At 43.1% G+C, this 8710-nt stretch overlaps 1 protein-coding gene across 1 annotated transcript in view; it reads left to right on the top strand.

The window, feature by feature from the left end:
• The first annotated feature begins 1853 nt into the window (after positions 1-1853).
• prkcq (protein kinase C, theta) overlaps positions 1854-8710 on the top strand; it is a 172152-nt gene continuing 165295 nt past the window's right edge. The window contains exon 1 of the mRNA XM_060843096.1: positions 1854-1913. The gene's annotated coding sequence lies outside the window, so the exon portion shown is untranslated. The remainder of the gene's footprint in view (positions 1914-8710) is intronic.

Raw genomic sequence — 8710 nt, 5'->3', positions numbered from 1 at the left:
TTATAATTTCATTGGGAAATTCTCAATTCAGAGAATTGAGAACCTATCTCCCACCCACACCCCCACCCCCACATTATCACTTCTCTTACCCAGTATTTTCTGTAAACTAAGTAACAATGTCATTAAAGGTAAGAAGGGAGGAGTGGGGTTGCACCTACCCGTGCCTTTTCTGTGCAGCATTTACAGTAGATACCCTGGAAAGTTACCTGAGATGGAGCTGGTACTCTCTGGTGGGATACAGCAGCTCCTGGAATCAGGGGAGGAAACTGAAAGATACTCACCCCAAGTATTTGCTGATGAGCGGCTTGAACTTTCATGCTGTAGAGCTGACAATATACGCGGGGCTCAGACCTCATTTCCCCTTCTGACTTATCGCTTCCAACATTCAGGCTAAAAATGACATAACACCAGGTTATAGTCCAACAGGTTTAATTGGAAGCACTAGCTTTCGGAGAGACGCTCCTTCTATCACCTGATCAAGGAGCAGTGCTCTGAAAGCTAGTGCTTCCAATTAAACCTATTGGACTATAACCTGGTGTTGTGTGATTTTGTACACCCCAGTCCAACACCGGCATCTCCAAATCATAACATTCAGGCTGATGACCATCTGTCTCAATCCAGTCTCACCTCGATTTATCCAAATACCCGAACCCGGGTTCAAACAGCGGAAAATAAAGACACACTTTCTGAGTGACAAACTAAGGTCATATTTTCCAATCACAGGTTTTCAGCTACAGCCGAAGTTTCCGATTTTATCAAAACCACGCGCTGTAACCCCATTCCTTTTTAAATATGCAAAGCGATACGAAACGTTATGCAGATAATTGCTGGAAATCTCCAGAAACTGGGATGCTTTAAGCTGATGGATATTTCAAATCTTAGTCAATTTTTCTTCTAAAATCCACCCAGCATTGACTCTGTGAGAATGAAAAAAAATAGCAGTTCAGCAGCTGACGCTAGTATTTCTGTCTGGTGAGTGAACGTGTTATTTTAAAGGTATATTCATGGGACTGTAGTTTCAATGTTAGCATCTATGGTCGAGACGGGAGTGTGCCTACCCTTCCTGATTTTTTTTCTCTCTCTTGAATAGGAACATTAAGTAATTTATTTCCTATTGTTGAGATTCACCAGCTCTCAATAAATCAGGACTGGGCTTATATTATGTACTTTTTTAGGGCGGCTCATTCGCTTTTCAAAGTGTATCCACCTCCCCCACTGAAATGTACTGTTTGATTTATTTCACTCTCCCCTGCAGGGGTAGGGAGTGGGGGCGTCTTATGTGTTTTGTCGACCGCATATATTCCACTCAAACAACTCGTTTACAAAACTCAAACTAACACACACACACACACTCCTCCACGTCTCAAACTGTACCACCGAGTTTGAGATAATTCGGTCCCGGGAAATGCCCCAATCATTACATGGAAAACGGTATTTATCTGCGTGTAACATTTGGGGTTTACCCTCGTTTCATGGTTGAGGGAATCCCATTTTTTCCCTTTCAGCTTGGAGACTGTAGGGAAGGGGAAATTACAGCGTGAGGTGTTCAGGCAAAATTGAGATGTTGCTGGGTAGTTTCTGTCAGATGACATTATGTGACAGAGACAGGGAGTGAGGAGAGTTCGCTGTGCATGTCTCGGTGTCGATTTCAAACCAGTTGCCAAGTGAAAGTCACAACCTCCCCCTTGACTGACATTCTGTTGTCCAATTAAACATAGCCCTCTGCTTTTCCTCCGCCCACATAGTGTTTGAGAGACCAATCAGTATCGCCTATGGGTGGGGTTTCTGCTCTTGGCTACATTCCTGATCAGACACATGTCTTTGTCACATTTGACTGGTTTACAACTCAAAACTGAGTCCATTCTCGGCAGATCTCCACAAGCGGCACCTCAACCGCCTCTCGCGTTTCACTGGTGAGTCTCCCCACCAGAATTTGTTGTTTAAAGACTGCTTTTGCTGCCACTAGATTTGTTCTTGAAAATTCTCCACTTATAATTTATTGTCGTTGTTTAAAGATTACTTTCTGAAGAACAGGCACACCAGACTCAAATTATTTTTTTCTGCATTGACGCTGTCAGTGTTTATTTCAAGCATCTGCAGTATTTTGTATTTACTAAGGATTATTTCTGCTGGAGCGAGAGTGAAGTGTTTGTTTTCCTTAAAGAAGCACATATATGGACTTTAAAAATGTATTCCCCCCCCCCCCCCCCGAGATGATATGCTAAACTCTGGATTGTTTCCCATTCCCATTGACGTGCGTGTGATTGGGATCCGTTCTGCACTAATTCAGAACCCTGTTACAATCTGGGAAGTAATCGCTGTGAACATTCCGAGTATTCAGTGAATGATGCTGAGAGTGAAGCAGATGCTGACGATGTATATCCCAGTCCCGGGTAACAAAGCATGGACTTGTGTGTGTTTCTGAACTTCATCCCCTTTTATTGCCAAGAGGGTTACAGGGGGGAACATACAGCAGTCTCCTTCAGGGTCTGCAAGCTCATTATTTCTTTGACGGCAGAATCATGTTTGTTAAGCAACCGGACGCCAGAGGTTCCCTTCGTCTGGATTGTGTTCTGCAAAATTCCTGATGCGGTTGCAATGGAACCACCTTAATGGCATCTGTGACCCGTCAGTGATAGCCTTTGGAGAACCCGGTCCTGCTACTCCTTACAATGGACTGGCCGACAAAGTGTTCGCCCCAAGCTTAGTGTTGTTGTTCACTCCCCATTCATACCATAAATACCCCCCATTTAATTCATGCATGGTCACAGGGCAGCTTTTGTAGCACAGTGATAGTGTCCCTGCCTCTGAGCCAGGTGGTCCGGGTTCAACTCCCACCTCCTCCCTAACATCTCAGAACAGATTGATTAAAATATCTGCAGGATTATATATGTGCATGTGTGTGACAGGCAGTTTGATATCATTGACTGGAATATTCGAAAGGGACATTGACCTGCAGTGTTGAACCAAGAGACACAATATCATGTTGTAAGGAGTGCATGATGTGAACTACACTCTCCTACCTTGAAACTGTATTTAGAATTTTTTTTTGTTCTCTTGTGGGACATGGGCATCACTGGCTGGGTCAGTATTTATTGCTCGTCCCCATTTTGCTCTTGAGAAGGTGGTGGTGAGCTGCCTTTTTGAACCACTTCAGTCTATGTGCTTTAGGGTGACCCACAACATCATTGGGGAGGAAGTTCCAGAATTTTGACCCAGTGACAGTGAAGGAATGGATGGGATGGCTTGGGGGAGGGACTTCCAGGGGGTGATGTTCCCATGTACCTGCTGCTCTTGTCCTTCTAGATGGAAGTGGTTGTTGGTTTGGAAGGTGCTGTCTGAGGATCTTTGTGAAATTATCGAGAGTTGGCAGAGTTGGAGGGAGCACTGTCACTCATGGTTTTTCCTGCTGTCTAATGTATTTTAAAAAATCAAGCTTTTTAACTGAACACTGTGACCTTTTAATAAAGTCTCATCCAGGTTTCCCATCGTGACACATAAAGTGATAGTCATAGAGATGTCCACCATGGAAACAGACCCTTCGGTCCAACCCGTCCATGCTGATCAGATATCCCAACCCAATCTAGTCCCACTTGCCAGCACTTGGCCCATATCCCTCCAAACCCTTCCTATTCATATAACCATCCAGATGCCTTTTAAATCTTGCATTTGTACCAGCCTCCACCACTTCCTCTGGCAGCACATTCCATACAAATACCACCCTCTGTGTGAAACAGTTGCCCCTTAGGTCCCTTTTATATTTTTCCCCTCTCACCCTAAACCTATGCCCTCTAGTTCTGGACTCCCCCACCGCAGGGAAAAGACTTCGTCTATTTATCCTATCTATGCCCCTCATGATTTTATAAACCTCTATAAGGTCACCCCTCAGCCTCTGACGCTCCAGGGAAAACAGCTCCAGCTTGTTCAGCCTCTCCGTATAGCTCAAATCCTTCAACCCTGGCAACATCCTTGTCAATCTTTTCTGAACCCTTTCAAGTTTCACAACATCTTTCCAATAGAAGGAGACCAGAACTGCACGCAATATTCCAACAGTGGCCTAACCCATGTCCCGTACAGCCACAACATGACCTCCCAACTCCTGTACTCAATACTCTGACCAATAAAGGAAAGCATACCAAACGCCTTCTTCACAACCCTATCTGCCTGTGACTCCATTTTCAAGGAGCTATGAACCTGCACCCCAGGTATCTTTGTTCAGCAACACTCCCTAGGACCCTACCATTAAATGTATAAGTCCTGTTAAGATTTGCTTTCCCAAAATGTAGCACCTCGCATTTATCTAAATTAAACATTTACACTTTCTGAGCTGGTTAGGAGTAAAGAATGCTGTGTCTTTTGAATGGCAATGTCATTTGAAGACGGAGGAGCTGGCGATATTTTTGTGTTGGAAGTTCACTGTAAAATGTCAAAGGCATTTCTCCTTGTTTGTTTCACCCAGGAACTTATCAAGGATAAAATGCATAGAAGGGCATAAAATACATTCACCAAAAATGCAGGGAGTCTTAAATTGTTAGGAGAAAGTGAGGACTGCAGATGCTGGAGTGTGGTGCTGGAAAAGCACAGCAAATCAGGCAGCATCTGAGGAGCAGGAGACTCGAGGTTTCGGGCATAAGTACTTCATCAGGAATGCTTATGAAGGGTTTATGCTCGAAACGTTGATGCTCCTGCTCTTCGGATGCTGCCTGATCTGCTGTGCTTTTCCAGCACCACACTCCCGACTGCCTTAAATTGTTGACAACGTGACTTATTGAACTGTGCTGAAGAGGTCAGGTGACAATGTTACTGGACAATAATCAAATGGACTGCAATTAATGTTTGAAACTTTGGTTCAAAGTCCACCACAACTGCTGCTGCTGCAATTTATTTTGAATATAAATCTTGAAGTTAGGCTGATGTAATGATTGCTGTAAAAATCCATCCGAATCACTCATGTCTTTTGCTGCTGTGACCCACACATGTGACTCCAACCCACAGCAATTTTGGTTTACACCTCCTCCCTACCTTTTATCTCAGCCGGCTTGGCTCTCTCTCTCTTATTCCTGATGAAGGGCTTATGCTCGAAACGTCGAATTCTCTATTCCTGAGATGCTGCCTAACCTGCTGTGCTTTGACCAGCAACACATTTGCAGCTGTGATCTCCAGCATCTGCAGACCTCATTTTTTACTTAACTCTCCCAGCAAACCACTCAGTTTAAGGGCAGTTTGAGATGGGTAATAGTTTCTGGCCCCGTGATCAATTTAAAAATAAATTAGAAACTTTGTGATTACAACTTAAACTGTCATTGCCAGCTGCAAATGAGACATCATCACTCAGCATCATGAACACAGCCAAAGTGTGGATGTTAGCAATGATAATGAGAATAAATAATCAGTTTAAAGATACAAATTCAAACAGTTTACCAATTACTTTACAATGATTATTAAAAGTTTACTTTGGAATGGTTACAGAACAGAAAAAGGCCATTCAACCCATCCGGTCTATTCTGGGTCTCTGCAAGATCTAAATTTGTTCTCTTCAGAGGACAATGTAATTCACTTTTAGATATCATGATTGACTCTGTCTCTATTGTATGGTCTGATTGTGCAGTCCAGCTCCCAACAACCTGCTGCATAAAGTTATTTATCTTCAAGGCATGCCTCAGCCTTTGCTTCGGTTCCTCTGATTTTCAATTTTTCAAGTAATCAGAACTTTATCCCCCCATCCCCCCATCTGTTCTGACTTCTCATGGTTTTGTAAATCTCCTGTCAACCTTCTGTTCAAGAAGAACAGTCTAAATTTCATCCATGTATGTATGGAACTGAAAGTTCTCATCCCTGGACATTCAATTGTCTTCACGTCCCTCCCACAGGATAGGTGCCCAGAATGTAACACAGTACTCCAGGTGGTGGTGTGGTGACAATGTCACTATAAAACCTGTCATAGAACTGGCAATGGCAACTCACATCGATTATCGTCAAAACCCTATCGGCTCACTAACGCCCTGTAGAGAAGGAAATCTGCCAGCCTTACCTGGTCAACATGTCACTCCTGATCCACGTCAATGTGTTTGACTCTTAAATGCCCTTTGAAATGGCCTAGCAAGCTACTCAATTCAAGAGCAATCAGAGCCGGGCAATCCAGTCTTAATAATGACACCCAAGGTGTGTGAAAGAATGAAGAAAAATATGAGAAGGTCAACCCAGTTATTTATACCGATTTACCATAGCTTCCTTGCTTTTGTATTCTTAAACCCCCATTTTTATAAAGCCTGGGATTTATTAACCCATCTCTCAGTTATTTCCTTCAATGCTTTCTACACATACACACTCAGGACTCTCTACTCCTGCACTCACTTCAGAATTGTAGCTTTTTAATTTACATTGTCTCTGACTGTCAAGATGAATCACTTCACACTGTTCTGCATTAAACTTGTCCACCGATTCCACCAATCTGCCCATGTCCCTTTGTAGTTTAATGCAATTCTATACACAGTTCCCAATCCTTTTGTTTTATTCTCATTAGCCCCTGCTGGTTTCTTTGGTCCTAGTTGACTCTTGTTCTTTATCTAAAGCGCAGATGTTGTGCCACTAATGCTTGATATTGCCTTCACCTGAAGTTCCAGTGGCTGCAGTTTATAGAGAAGGCAACCTGAGCAATCACCACTTTGCCCACCAAAGGCTTGAATTTTTAAATAAAATGTAATGTTTCAGAAAAATAAATCACTTTGTGATTTGTGAAGAAGGGCCACTGGAAAGAGGGCTCCCTTATTAAGAAAAGCCACCTTTGACAACACAGCCCTTCCATCACCGTTTTCCCACGATAATATTTCATACAATTGGAAAATTTTCAATCCTTCTTGTTTTGCATTTGAAAATTTACAATTTCCAGCTCTGTAAGTAAACCAAACCTCAGGCTGGAACTAGACACTGAAACTGGTCAGGGACCTTATGCATTCCACATGATGTTGTACTTCTGCAACCATAACAAATGTGAATATTTTCAAAGTTAAGCAGAATGATGCCGTGTACAGGACGGTTTTGATTAATGGTTCAGTACTTGTAGCAACAACTACTCTGCCAACAAATGTTTAATTGAGGTGACTAGGCTTCTACGTCTTGATCAAACGTCATTAAACAATTAATCTGATTCAAAGCTGAGTTGAGACATTTTTATACCTTCAAAAACCATACTTATGTGTCGTTAGATCATCCGTCTTTCCCACCTCTGAGACTGTGCTTTCAATCACCCCCTCTCCTTGCCGTTTTCCATTTGAAATAATTTCCTTGTTTCTCCCTCTGGTTAATCATTCTTAGTTACAACGTCATGTCTACAGGTTGTTCCTGTAGATGTGAATGGTAGTTTGGAATCTGGGTCAGAAACCTTGTTTATATCCTTTCTGGTTACGCTGTCACCCTGAAGCTTGACCTTTCTCTGGGGAAAAAAAACAAAAGTGAAACACTAAGGACATGAGGATTCTGAAATGAAAGCAGGGATATAGGATACACAGTGCAGAGAGAAAGAGAGAAAATAGGTGGAATCTTCTGTTCTGGCTGACGGTGAGTGTGGAGGCAGGATGGGTACTTGATGGGGCAGGGATGGTGTGCCACCCAAACCCAACCATCCTCCCATCCTTCACCTCATTATCAATCTTCCATTGTCATTCAGGCAGAACCAACCTCTGCCCTTCCTTACCACACCCCCTCCATCACATCATGAACCTGCTGCACTGTGGAAACTCCCCACCTTTGTCTGGCCACTCCGCTGGGTGGACTTGAGGATTATCAGATCTTCTCATGAAATGACAGAGCAGACTCAAAAGACCAGATGGCCTATTTCTGCCCCTATGTGTTAAGGTTTTGTGGACCATAACCACAACAATTCTGTGGGGAGGTTTCCTCATTGCTGATGGTCCTAACAGCTGTGAAATATCTTTAAATACCCTGGCATAGCCAAAACCTGTGGCACCCCTGTACAGCCCTTTCTGCCTCAGTTGCGCCCAACAGTGGCGCTGCCTGGTTCTGCAGGATCTCGGCTGGGGCCCTCGCACCTTGTTACTCTGCCTGCCATCCTGAATTGGAACACACACTCTGTAAGATGGCACTGAGCGGGTGGGTAAGTGCATCAGACATCAGATCCAATGGGCTCAGGCTATGGAAAAGGTCCCAGTAGCAGATTCCTAACATCTGTGTGTGTGAAAATCCAGCTCCAAATGTCATCTCCAGATGAAGTTCAGTTAAATGGCACGTCGTAATATTTAATTTTTCTCTTTCTTTAATATAGTATTTTAGTTTTATATTACGAATAGTTAAAGTAAAATGTAAAAATTGCAAAAGCAAGGTCGATAATGAAACTTTGTAAGAGACTGATCCAACCTTATCTGGAGTATTGCATTGAAAGATAGTCACTTACAGATGAAAGTAAAGGAAGGAAGCTAAAAGATTTATGAGGATCTCCAGAGAAATATATGGCTGGAGAAGCTGAGAATATTTTCTGTTGAATGGGCATTTGGAAGAGGTGTTCACAATTATGGGGGGTTTTGTTGTTCCAATTCACTCAGGGAGTTCCGGTTGCCCTGGCAACACAAATTCTCCACTTGCAAATCGTAGTCTGGAGCAACGCATAGTGACTTTCTCCGTGACATGGTTCTCCCACACTTACTGCCTGCCATTGGTGTGTGTTGGAAGGGTTTACAAGTTGATGATCAAAACT

The sequence above is a fragment of the Hemiscyllium ocellatum genome, chromosome 23 (genome assembly GCF_020745735.1).
Source record: "Hemiscyllium ocellatum isolate sHemOce1 chromosome 23, sHemOce1.pat.X.cur, whole genome shotgun sequence".
In the NCBI taxonomy this organism is placed as follows: domain Eukaryota; kingdom Metazoa; phylum Chordata; class Chondrichthyes; order Orectolobiformes; family Hemiscylliidae; genus Hemiscyllium; species Hemiscyllium ocellatum.
Note: the sequence above shows the minus strand (reverse complement) of the source record. Positions and strands in the feature narration are given on the sequence as shown.